At 43.3% G+C, this 10,873-nt stretch overlaps 1 long non-coding RNA gene across 1 annotated transcript; it reads left to right on the plus strand.

Annotated features, from left to right (window-relative positions):
• Nucleotides 1-4,031: 4,031 nt before the first annotated feature.
• Nucleotides 4,032-6,415, plus strand: LOC136354678 (uncharacterized). Its single transcript, XR_010738247.1, has 3 exons — nucleotides 4,032-4,625; nucleotides 4,969-5,034; nucleotides 6,172-6,415. It is a non-coding gene; the product is annotated as an uncharacterized lncRNA (long non-coding RNA).
• Nucleotides 6,416-10,873: the final 4,458 nt, after the last annotated feature.

The following is a 10,873-nucleotide window of genomic DNA, read 5'->3' on the forward strand; positions in this document are numbered from 1 at the left end:
GATTGTGTTATGCGAGGGGTATTGTCACAACTCCTTTCCGAGATACCGTGGTGGTATTGAGGCACATGGTGACATGATGTGGGGTTGTGTCTTGTGGGTACAGTGGTACACCTCTGATCAGAGTAAAACTATTCGAATAGCCGTGCCCGCGGTTATGGGCGGGTCTAACAATGTCTTTCGTGATTAGTCTCACACCTCTCATCATTGTAAAAGATGCTTAAACTGATAATAATTTGATTAGCTCCTGGTTTGGAATGGTACATTCCTGGTTTGGAGATAGAACTGTGCAGCCGGGGTGGTTGTTCAGAATGGTTGGGCCTATACAACAGGGTATGTTGTATAGCGTTGGCTTAATATTGTGTAATTACTTAACTGTTTTGTTAAAATTCTCAAATGTTTGCTAAATGCTGCTTTTGCAAATGGAACCCTATTATGCCATCCTTTGTTATCCTGTGCACTTGCATATTTGCTGCGTGGCTTGCTGAGTATGTCATATACTCACCTTGCAATCATTCATCAGAGGAAGAGTTCTTCAATGAGGCTGATGGTGTGGAGGATTAGGTGTAGCCTTGGTCAAGCTGCCTGTGGAGTGGAGCCGTCTGCGCCGTTTATTTAATTTCCGCTGCTTAGAACTTTATTGATTGAGAGGAACTATCTACCTCTGTAATGACATTTTATTCGCTTATTAATTAGAGTAATATTTGTACTCTATTATCAATTTGTTATTGTGTGCCTCGGCTGATTCCTGGACGAGGGTTCACACACATGTAAGCGTTTGGAATTTTGGATAGAAATTCCGGGCGTGACACTTGGTACCTGGAACCAACCCAATCCATAAGAGACCATACAGAATGGCAGCTAATGAGTTAGCTGAGGTGAAGAAACAGGTGGATGATTTGCTTCAGAAAGGATACATCAGACCCAGTACTTCGCCATGGGGAGCACCAGTTATCTTTGTGGAGAAGAAAGATCATACTCAGAGAATGTGCGTGGATTATCGAGCGTTGAATGAGGTTACTATCAAGAATAAATATCCTCTACCCAGAATTGATGACCTGTTTGATCAACTGGAAGGTGCTACAGTTTTCTCCAAGATAGATCTCCGTTCTGGATATCATCAACTTCGAATCCGTGAGGAAGATATACCGAAGACCGCCTTCACAACTCGGTATGGTTTGTTCGAATGTACCGTTATGTCATTTGGACTCACTAATGCCCCAGCCTTTTTCATGAATCTGATGAACAAGGTGTTTATGGAATATCTGGATAAGTTTGTCGTGGTGTTTATTGATGACATTCTTATTTACTCCAAGACGAAGGAAGAACATGAAGAGCATCTTCGTCTAGCTTTAGAGAAACTACGTGAGCATCAGCTTTATGCCAAGTTCAGTAAATGTGAATTTTGGTTGTCCGAAGTGAAGTTTCTTGGTCATGTCATCTCGTCTGGAGGAGTGGCAGTAGATCCAAGCAATGTGGAGTCAGTATTAAGTTGGAAGCAACCCAAGACGGTTACAGAAATTCGTAGTTTCCTTGGACTTGCATGGTATTACCGCAGGTTTATTGAGAACTTTTCAAAGATCGCTAGACCAATGACTCGTCTACTTCAGAAGGAAGTGAAGTACAAGTGGACGGAGGATTGTGAACGAAGTTTCCAGGAACTGAAGAAAAGGCTAGTGACTGCGCCTGTGTTAATTTTGCCTGATTCGAGGAAAGGTTTCCAAGTGTATTGTGATGCATCCCGACACGGTTTGGGTTGTGTGTTGATGCAAGAAGGAAAGGTGGTTGCCTATGCATCTAGGCAATTACGTCCTCATGAGAATAACTACCCAACGCATGACCTAGAATTGGCAGCTGTGGTGCATGCATTGAAGATTTGGCGTCATTATCTTTTCGGTAACCGTACTGAGGTATATACGGATCATAAAAGTTTGAAGTACATTTTTACTCAACCTGATTTGAACATGCGTCAGCGAAGATGGTTAGAGTTAATTAAAGATTATGATATGGAAATCCATTATCACCCGGGGAAAGCAAATGTTGTAGCCGATGCCCTTAGCAGGAAAAGTTACTGTAATATGTCAGAAGGTCGACGTTTACCTTGGGAGTTATGCCAAGAATTTGAAAAGTTGAACTTGGGAATAATCAGTAAAGGTTTTGTGGCTGCTTTAGAAGCTAAACCTACTCTGTTTGATCAAGTGAGAGAAGCTCAAGTGAATGATCCTGATATACAAGAAATTAAAAAGAACATGAGAAGAGGTAAAGCCATCGGTTTTGTAGAAGATGAGCAGGGAACTGTGTGGTTAGGAGAAACAATTTGCGTCCCAGAAAATAAGGAGTTGAAGAATACTATCATGAAGGAAGCTCATGAAACTTTGTATTCCGTTCACCCTGGAAGCACTAAGATGTACCAAGACTTAAAGCAACAATTCTGGTGGGCCAGTATGCGACGTGAGATAGCAGAATATGTGGCTCTATGTGATGTATGTCAGCGGGTCAAGGCAGAACATCAGAAACCAGCCGGTCTGTTACAACCGTTGAAGATTCCAGAGTGGAAGTGGGAAGAAATAGGAATGGATTTTATAACCGGTCTACCCAGAACGTCGGCAGGACATGATTCTATTTGGGTAGTGGTTGATAGATTGACTAAAGTCGCTCACTTTATACCGGTTAAAACAACCTATACGGGACATAAGCTTGCAGAGTTATACATGGCCAGAGTGGTATGTTTGCATGGTGTTCCTAAGAAGATAGTGTCAGATAGAGGTAGCCAGTTTACTTCGAAGTTTTGGCAGAAATTACAATTAGAATTGGGTACTCGTTTGAATTTCAGTACTGCTTATCACCCTCAAACAGATGGTCAGACGGAAAGAGTAAACCAAATTTTAGAAGATATGTTGAGAGCCTGTGTTCTAGATTTTGGTGGAAGTTGGGATAAGAATTTGCCGTACGCGGAATTCTCATATAACAACAGTTATCAAGCTAGTTTGCAAATGGCTCCGTATGATGCATTAAATGGTCGAAAGTGCCGTACGCCGCTCCTTTGGGATCAAACCGGTGAACGTCAAGTTTTTGGGACAGACATATTGCGACAGGCAGAAGAAAAAGTAAAGATTATCCAAGAGAGGTTGCGCGTTGCTCAGTCGCGTCAGAAGAGTTATGCCGACAATCGTCGCAGAGATTTGGCTTTCGAAGAAGGAGATTATGTATACCTGCGGGTTACGCCGTTACGAGGTGTTCATCGTTTCCAAACCAAAGGGAAATTGGCACCGCGTTTTGTGGGACCTTTTAAGATTGTGAGTCGAAGAGGTGAAGTAGCTTATCAGTTAGAGTTGCCTCCGTCAATGGCGGGAATACACGACGTGTTCCATGTGTCTCAGCTGAAGAAATGTTTACGTGTACCTACAGAGGAAGCAGATCCTGATCGTATAGAGCTTCAAGAAGATTTAACTTATGTTGAGAAGCCAGTCAGAATTTTGGAAGTAAGCGAGAGGAATACCAGGAATCGCGTTATACGGTTCTGCAAGGTTCAGTGGAGTAATCATTCAGAAGAAGAAGCCACTTGGGAGCGAGAAGATGAATTGAAGTCAGCTCATCCTCATCTGTTCGCCAGTTCTTCTGAATCTCGAGGACGAGATTCCGTTTAAGGGGGGTAGGTTTGTCACGCCCTAAAAATCGATTAAATTAAAAATGCATATTTTAAATCATTTTTAGAAATTATTTTAAAAGCCTACAAGCTAAACCCTAATTTTCTAGGAAAATTTTCAATATAAAAATGAGTTAGATAAAATTTTATTAAATACTATGCTTGCTCCTCTATTTTCTAGAATTTTCTGGGAATTATTTGAGCAAGGGAAGTATTTTTAATAATTGAAACAACATTTCACAAATTGTTTTATTCAAAAAAGTTTAAAAACCCCTCCCTAAGCCGTTGGGCCGTTTTCGGCCCAACATCCTCTCTCTCTCGCGCGGCCGAACCGGCCAATGCCGGCCCAAGCCGACGCCGCCCGCTCCCCTCTCTCGTGGATTCCGACAGGTGGGGCCCACCTGTCGGATCCATCTCCTACCTCCAGCCGCCGACCGAGCCCGAGCCGCCGCCTTCCACCTCCAAATTCGCCTCAATCCGACTCCGATTCCTTCGGGTTTTTGAGGGGTTTTGTTCCTCTCGTTCTCCTCTTTCTTTTTCCCCAAGAATCAAAGAGAATCGTTGAGGATTTGATCCGAATCGAGTTCGTTTTGATTTTATCCCTAAAACCGAGTTTTAATCTTTTCCGAGCCGATTCCTCTCGTTTGGAGTTCGATCTCTTCAATCCGAGCTTATATAAAGCTTCCCCTCGTCGTCCTCTTCCGTTTGCCCCCTCTCCCGAGCTCTCCCGTGCCCCGTAGCGCCGCCGCCACGTGCGCCAAGCTCGCCGCCGCCGCCGGCCGTCTTCGGCGTCGTCGTCGCGCCGTCTCCGCCGTCGCCGCCGCTTGCCGTCGCCGCCGTTAGGTGCGCCGTGGTGAGAGGAATCTCGGCCGCCCGTTCCCCTTCGCCGCCGACCACCGGAGTCCCCTCGTCGCCGTCAAGCCGAGCCGCCGCCGCCATCCTCCTCGTCGCCGGCCGCCATCGTTCGTCGTTTGAAGTCGGGGTGAGTACCATCGGGTTCGTCTCGATGTCCTCTACGCGTAGGTGCCCTCCAATCACCCGGCCGACCGCCCTAGCTCCGGCGAGCTCGCAAACCCTAGCCGGCCGCCATTGCCGACGTCAGCATGACGTCAGCATGACGTCATCATCTCCTTTTCTTTTTCTTTTTCCCGATTTTCTAATAGATTAAAACTTCGGAAAATCATAACTAAATAACCGTATATCCGTTTCAGGTGGTTCAAGTTTCTAAATTTTTCTAAAATCAAGATCTACATGTTAAAAATATTCACATGTGCTGTTTATGCTTGTTTTTGTACTGTTTTGTTGATTTTGTTTATTTGCTTTAGTTTCCGACGTTCCGGAGGAGAGTGTTTCCGTTGAGGAAGTTTCTGACGCGTTTGTGGAAGCCCAAGGCAAGTCACACAGATCCCAAACGACCCTTTGAGCATGTTGATCATGTTTAAAGCTATTATTTTATTTTAACTATGCATTGTTTTCGAATGTCATCGGGTGGTGAACCTTTCCCAATTAATTAATGGCCGAAGATGACTTTATTTTCCTATGGGTTATAATTTGATTAGCATGAACCTTATATATTGGATTGGTTCGGCTAAATGCTATATGTAAGTTTGCTTAGCCATGCTTAGAAACATTAGCTAACAAAAGGAGTTAAATATAAATTATATTACATAATTGTTATTATTAATTAGGGTTATATTCAATGGTAGCTCACGATGGTAAATCGTGTGATGTTAATTAATTGATAATTAAAACCTGGATAAGGTGGGTTGTGAGCATATGGTTTTGATGGTTGTGCTCATGACAATTAAGGACCGGTTCGCGAGCTACTGTTGTGAAACATTTATCGTGCCAACCACAAGCCAGCGTGGGCAACGGCTTTATCTTTTCTATAGCGTGATTCATTATAGTGCGCCCGACTGAGAAGTGGCGAGAAGTCCATGGGGGTCGCTGGGGAGTCCATGCCTTGTTTTAAAGGGGGTGATTATGATCCAGGAAAGGAGCACTGTAATGGGTTATGTTGTGCGAGGGGTATTGTCACGACTCCTTTCCGAGGTACCGTGGTGGTACTGAGGCACATGGTGACATGATGTGGGGTTGTGTCTTGTGGGTACAGTGGTACACCTCTGATCAGAGTTTAATCTATTCGAATAGCCGTACCCGCGGTTATGGGTGAGTTGAGCAATATTTTTCGTGATTAGTCTCACACTACCCATTAATGGTAATAATGTGGTAATTAATTTGATGCCTAGTTTGGAATGGATAATTCCTGGTTTGGAGGTTTAATTTGTTCAACTGGGGTTGGTTGTTCAAATGTGGTTGGGCCTATGCAACACGGGTGTGTTGTATGGTGTTTATTTAATATTGGTTAATTATACAACTGTTTTACTATTCTCTTAAATATTTATTAAATGCTGTTTTCTGCAAATGAACTGTATTATGCCATCCTTTGTTATCCTGTGCACTTGCATATTTGCTGTGTGGCTTGTTGAGTATGTCATATGCTCATTCTTGCAATATTCATTCATCAGAAGAGGAGTACTTGAGTGAAGGTGATGGTCTGGAGGATTAGGCTTGTCCTGGTTAAGTTGCCTGTGGAGTGGAGTTGCCATAGCTGTTCCGTAGATTGTTTTAGTTTAATTTTTCTGCTGCGTAGAATGTTTTTTTTTGAGAGGAACTATCTACCTCTGTAATAATTTATTATTTGCGATTGTTAAATAGTTATTTAATTGTACTCTATTATCAATATTGTCATTGTGTGCCTCGGTTGATTCCTGGACGAGGGTTTAACACACATGTAAGCGTTTGGAATTTTGGATAGAAATTCCGGGCGTGACAAATATTGTTATTTAACTTTTAATCGGGTAATATCTATCATTGGAAGGCAGCCGATTAGGCTAAATACCAACGTTGACCTAGATTATATAGGATATCCACCACCCTATGAAACATTCAACGGCTTGATTGTCTAGATATTATCCTTCTTTTCATACTTATAGCTGCATTAGTTGAGTTTGACCTTATAAGTCGTGATTAGAATCTCAATCTCTAGCCTACTTTTTGGTTGCCGATTAGGGTAGTATCGGAGTTTCAGCCGATCTTACCTGATTTAACTCTTTTATATCTTATGTGCTTGATTGACATGTTAAATCCGCTCTTTATGTTAAGATCTTGTCACAATTAGGTATATTAAGCTTCCTGTTTGATATATTTTGCTTGCTTTAATATCTTAATATAGAATAGTATAGGAGTATTAGCCGATGCATGCTGGATCTATTTGATCGGCTATGCCATAAACGTCTATAATCTTCTTGTTAATATATATATCGATGTAAGTGATTTATACTGTCTCGATCACTTGATTTAAGTATATATCGACGGAAGTATTATATACCATTGATATTGATGTGACCATGGCTACTACGGACACAACCATTGCTCACATCATGGATGAACAGCACGATATTAAGTTCAAGTCCTCCAAGTGCTGGAATCCAATTCGGCCACCAGCTACACTGCTGTTTTCAAATGGCCGCCGAATCTGCATACGACCTTCGTTTTTGGCCCGTGAGTACTTGATGGAAAGCTCTTGGAGCCTTCTTTCCAACGGATCTAGCCTCATCGCCAGATTCCATGTCGTTTGGCCGCAATCACATAAACAAGGTGCTGCGTCACCTGTCTTGTGCCTCTGGGCTTGTAACTTTGTTTGGGACCCCTACCCAAGTGGGGCCCATGTGGGGTGCGCCCCAACCAGGTGGAGGACGACCCTTGGCACCCCTTAGTCGTCCTCCCACCCCTATAAATAGGTAGGTACCCCTTCAGGGTTTCTTGGGTTTTGTTTGGATGAAAGTTTAGCCATTGCTACTTCCTTGCAGCGCGCGTGTCGGCTAGACTGTCCGTCTGCTTGTATTTGAAACCCCAACTTATCATTCGTATTCAACTCCTATTTGCATTTCAGATTGCTTTTATCTTGTTCTTGCTTGTTTCTTCGATTTGCTTGCAGGAATAAGGTTGATTTGCACCGGCAACATCAACAACCCACGGAAAGGTGTATCGATCGCTAAGGCGCAACGCAACGTCTTGTATGGTTGTAGTCGGGTCGTCGACGTTTCTCCCAAATCGTAGTTATCATCAACTCACCGAAAGATCGGGCCAACAACAGCCGTGAGTGTCGAGAGGAACTCAGGGTTCATCAGATATCTACAGCCGGTCGAATAGATTTAGTTCTTTCTTGCCTATTTATGACTGCTGATCAATTCAAATATGACATCGGCTCAAAGATAAATGATATGTCATCGGCGGCTGGCCGATCGGCTATCGTTTATGGATTTAACCACTATTTTTCTATCATTATTTCTTGTTGATTGCAGGATCAAATCAACTGGCACGCTGACGAACCTAAAGGTAAGATTTTTGGACCTGCACTGAAGTTAAGCAGATCTTCCAGGCCAGTGTGTATTTTTCGTATCAACAGTCCTGGACTTGTTCTGGTTGGTAGCCATGTCGCAAACGTCGCACTCAGTCAAAACGAGAGTTATCCTCTCACCAGAAGATCGGGCCACGAGAGAGAGCGTCATCAGTTGGTATCAGAGCTTCGGTAGCATGGTGAGGATTTTTTTTTATAGATTTATTTTCCATACCTATCAATATACAAAATTACCGCACCACTTTTCCCTTTACCAAACATAGGTTTGTGATTTGCAAATTTCATTCAGTTTTGTGTCTTTGAATGCTGGTCCGTTGTCGTCTCTAGTGCTGGCTTCGTTTAGTTCTTAGTTGTGGTTTGAGTTTTGCTTTTGATTGCATGCAGATCGGGTCCCGTTTATCTTGGTAGCATATTATTTGTTCTAATCAGATTGTGTCGTCGTCCTTGTTCCTGTCGCTTGCACTTAAGCCCAGAAAAATAGAAGATCTGTGGTTTCCTTCTGATCGGTGGATTTGTTTCTGAAATTACGAGGTTGTTGCACGACCGTTTCCCTCTGGCCGCGATCTCCTGTACTGCTTGCTATTTTACTGGACAAGCATGTATATCTCTTGATTTATTTGGTTGATCTACTCGATTGTCTATGCATGCAACAAATCCTTGTTTTCCTCTCCAGATCTGCATGCATATCCACTGCCGACTGCCTACATGCATGCACGATATTTCCTCTATCCATTGCCACTGATAACTTCTAGGAATTAAATTCTATGCGCTGCACCAGCTCCACTGGTTTTTTGAGTTTTAGTCTTGTTTCACGTACAGCCGCCGTTTGACGGGCTGCCATAAGGAACTCGGCACTCAGGTGTGGCTTGTCGAAGTACCAGGAGGACATCGGCTATAGGGTATTAGCTAGTGTATTAGTTAACAAGAATGTATGTATGTATATTAGAAGTATAGAAATAGATTTCCTTTTCTAATTTCTTTCCACTTAGCTTAGATAATATATTCTCAGTAGCTGATGCTTGTTTATCAGTCTACATGATTTTCCCATGGGATAAAATAAATACAATACCCTTGGAATACTCTCGAGTGAAATGCTACAATGGTATATCCGTGCGCTTGTGGATGAACTCTGTAACCATAATATACCAGAAGTATTTCTGTGCCATTGCTGGGAATTATATTTCTAGTAATGTCGTTAAGAAATACCAACAAACATTTCTGGCGCCATTGCCGAGGAAGATTCGTAATAGAGATTACCTGAACTAATAGCAGGATAACCTTGGTTGTTTTCGCTTTTATTGTGAAAACAGGGTAGTGCATGACTGGTTTCAACTTGTCGGAAAACTTCAAAGAAAATCCAAAAGCTTTCGTCCGAAGCGTCAGACCGCGAGTCGTTGCTCTGCAGAAAACTCTACGACATAGAAACCAGTCGTACCAGCACCACCAACTTTCAGGACTATGGCTGACAAGACCCTTCACGAGTTCGCTGCTCCCTCTACTGACAATGTGGCCATTGGGCCGCAGATCAACATGGGAGACGTGGATTTCGACTTGAAGTCCAATCTCATCACGATGGCGCAGGCTAGCCCATTCTATGGCAAGCCTAACGAGGATGCCTGTTGGTATTTCTTACGACCACAGATAAATCCGCAAGCGCACGGAATACTGCTGTAGCACTTCACTTTCGGGTGACCCCAAAAGGATATCGAACTCAGGGAATGTGTGTAATCTACCTAAGGCTAAGACGATCTAAGGACAACAACCGATGGTCGGCAGGCTTGAGAGGACTTTCTATGTGGCTTAACTATCTAAGCTAAGCAAAGGTAATTTCCTATCTGTTGCATCAGGCACCGACCCCTGCTGGTCTGCCAGCGTGGTTTCGGCTATAGCTCTATGATGCATCCGAACGTGGAGATTACTAGGACGGGATTCAGGGCTGTCACCACCTGCCGTCTACCTCTGACAAATCCATGGGATACACAACAAACAAAGGTAATCTCTAACCTAGACACCACGCCTAAGTTATTAATTACTACTCTAATACTTGCGCAGGAACTTCCTTATTTATCTAGAGTCCTAGTACTAGAGCACTTAGTATAAATACTAAACAATGAACCCGCAAAGATGGAAATCTATCTTACTCAAAGAAAGTAATTAAATAACATAAGAAAGGAACACGAATGCTTACTTTATAGAAGAAGTTCTCCGACCCCAGAGCAGAGTGTATCAAAAGCTCCGGTACTCCTCCAGAATTCCTCCTACGAAGCTACACTCATCGAGGTAGAAGTCAGATAAGTGCCAAACTTCCGGGCACTCCTCCAAAGCTCCCCCTCACTCTCTACCTTATTCTAATGTATAAAAGATACAATAGAGTCTCTTGTAATTCAGCTCAAAGTTGTGTGTATTGGAATGAGATGAAGATCTCCTTATATAGGCTCCAAATGACGGTTAGGGGTATGGGAAATGGCCAAAACACCCTGCAACTGCCATAGGGGAGAAATCCAAACCGTCCACATGAAGCCAGATGGCGGGAGGCGCCAGGATTGGTTCGGCCGAACTGGCGGTTCGGCCGAACCAAAAATCTGTCCTTCCGGCCTCTCCTTTGGCCGGTAGGTTGCTTATTGGGCCCCAAACATCTTGCACAATGTTTTGGCCCAATTCTAAGTGGTTTTGGTTGACATATGGGCCCTCCAATCCGTGTAAATGCGTCTTGAATGCGCAGAGGTGCATTTTGTCGCATGACGGATGTGTTTTCTCCTCAAAATACCTGCATACACATATTTCACCAACACTAGTGGAAATGATTA

This window comes from Oryza sativa, chromosome 12 (assembly GCF_034140825.1).
Source record: "Oryza sativa Japonica Group chromosome 12, ASM3414082v1".
In the NCBI taxonomy this organism is placed as follows: Eukaryota; Viridiplantae; Streptophyta; class Magnoliopsida; order Poales; family Poaceae; genus Oryza; species Oryza sativa.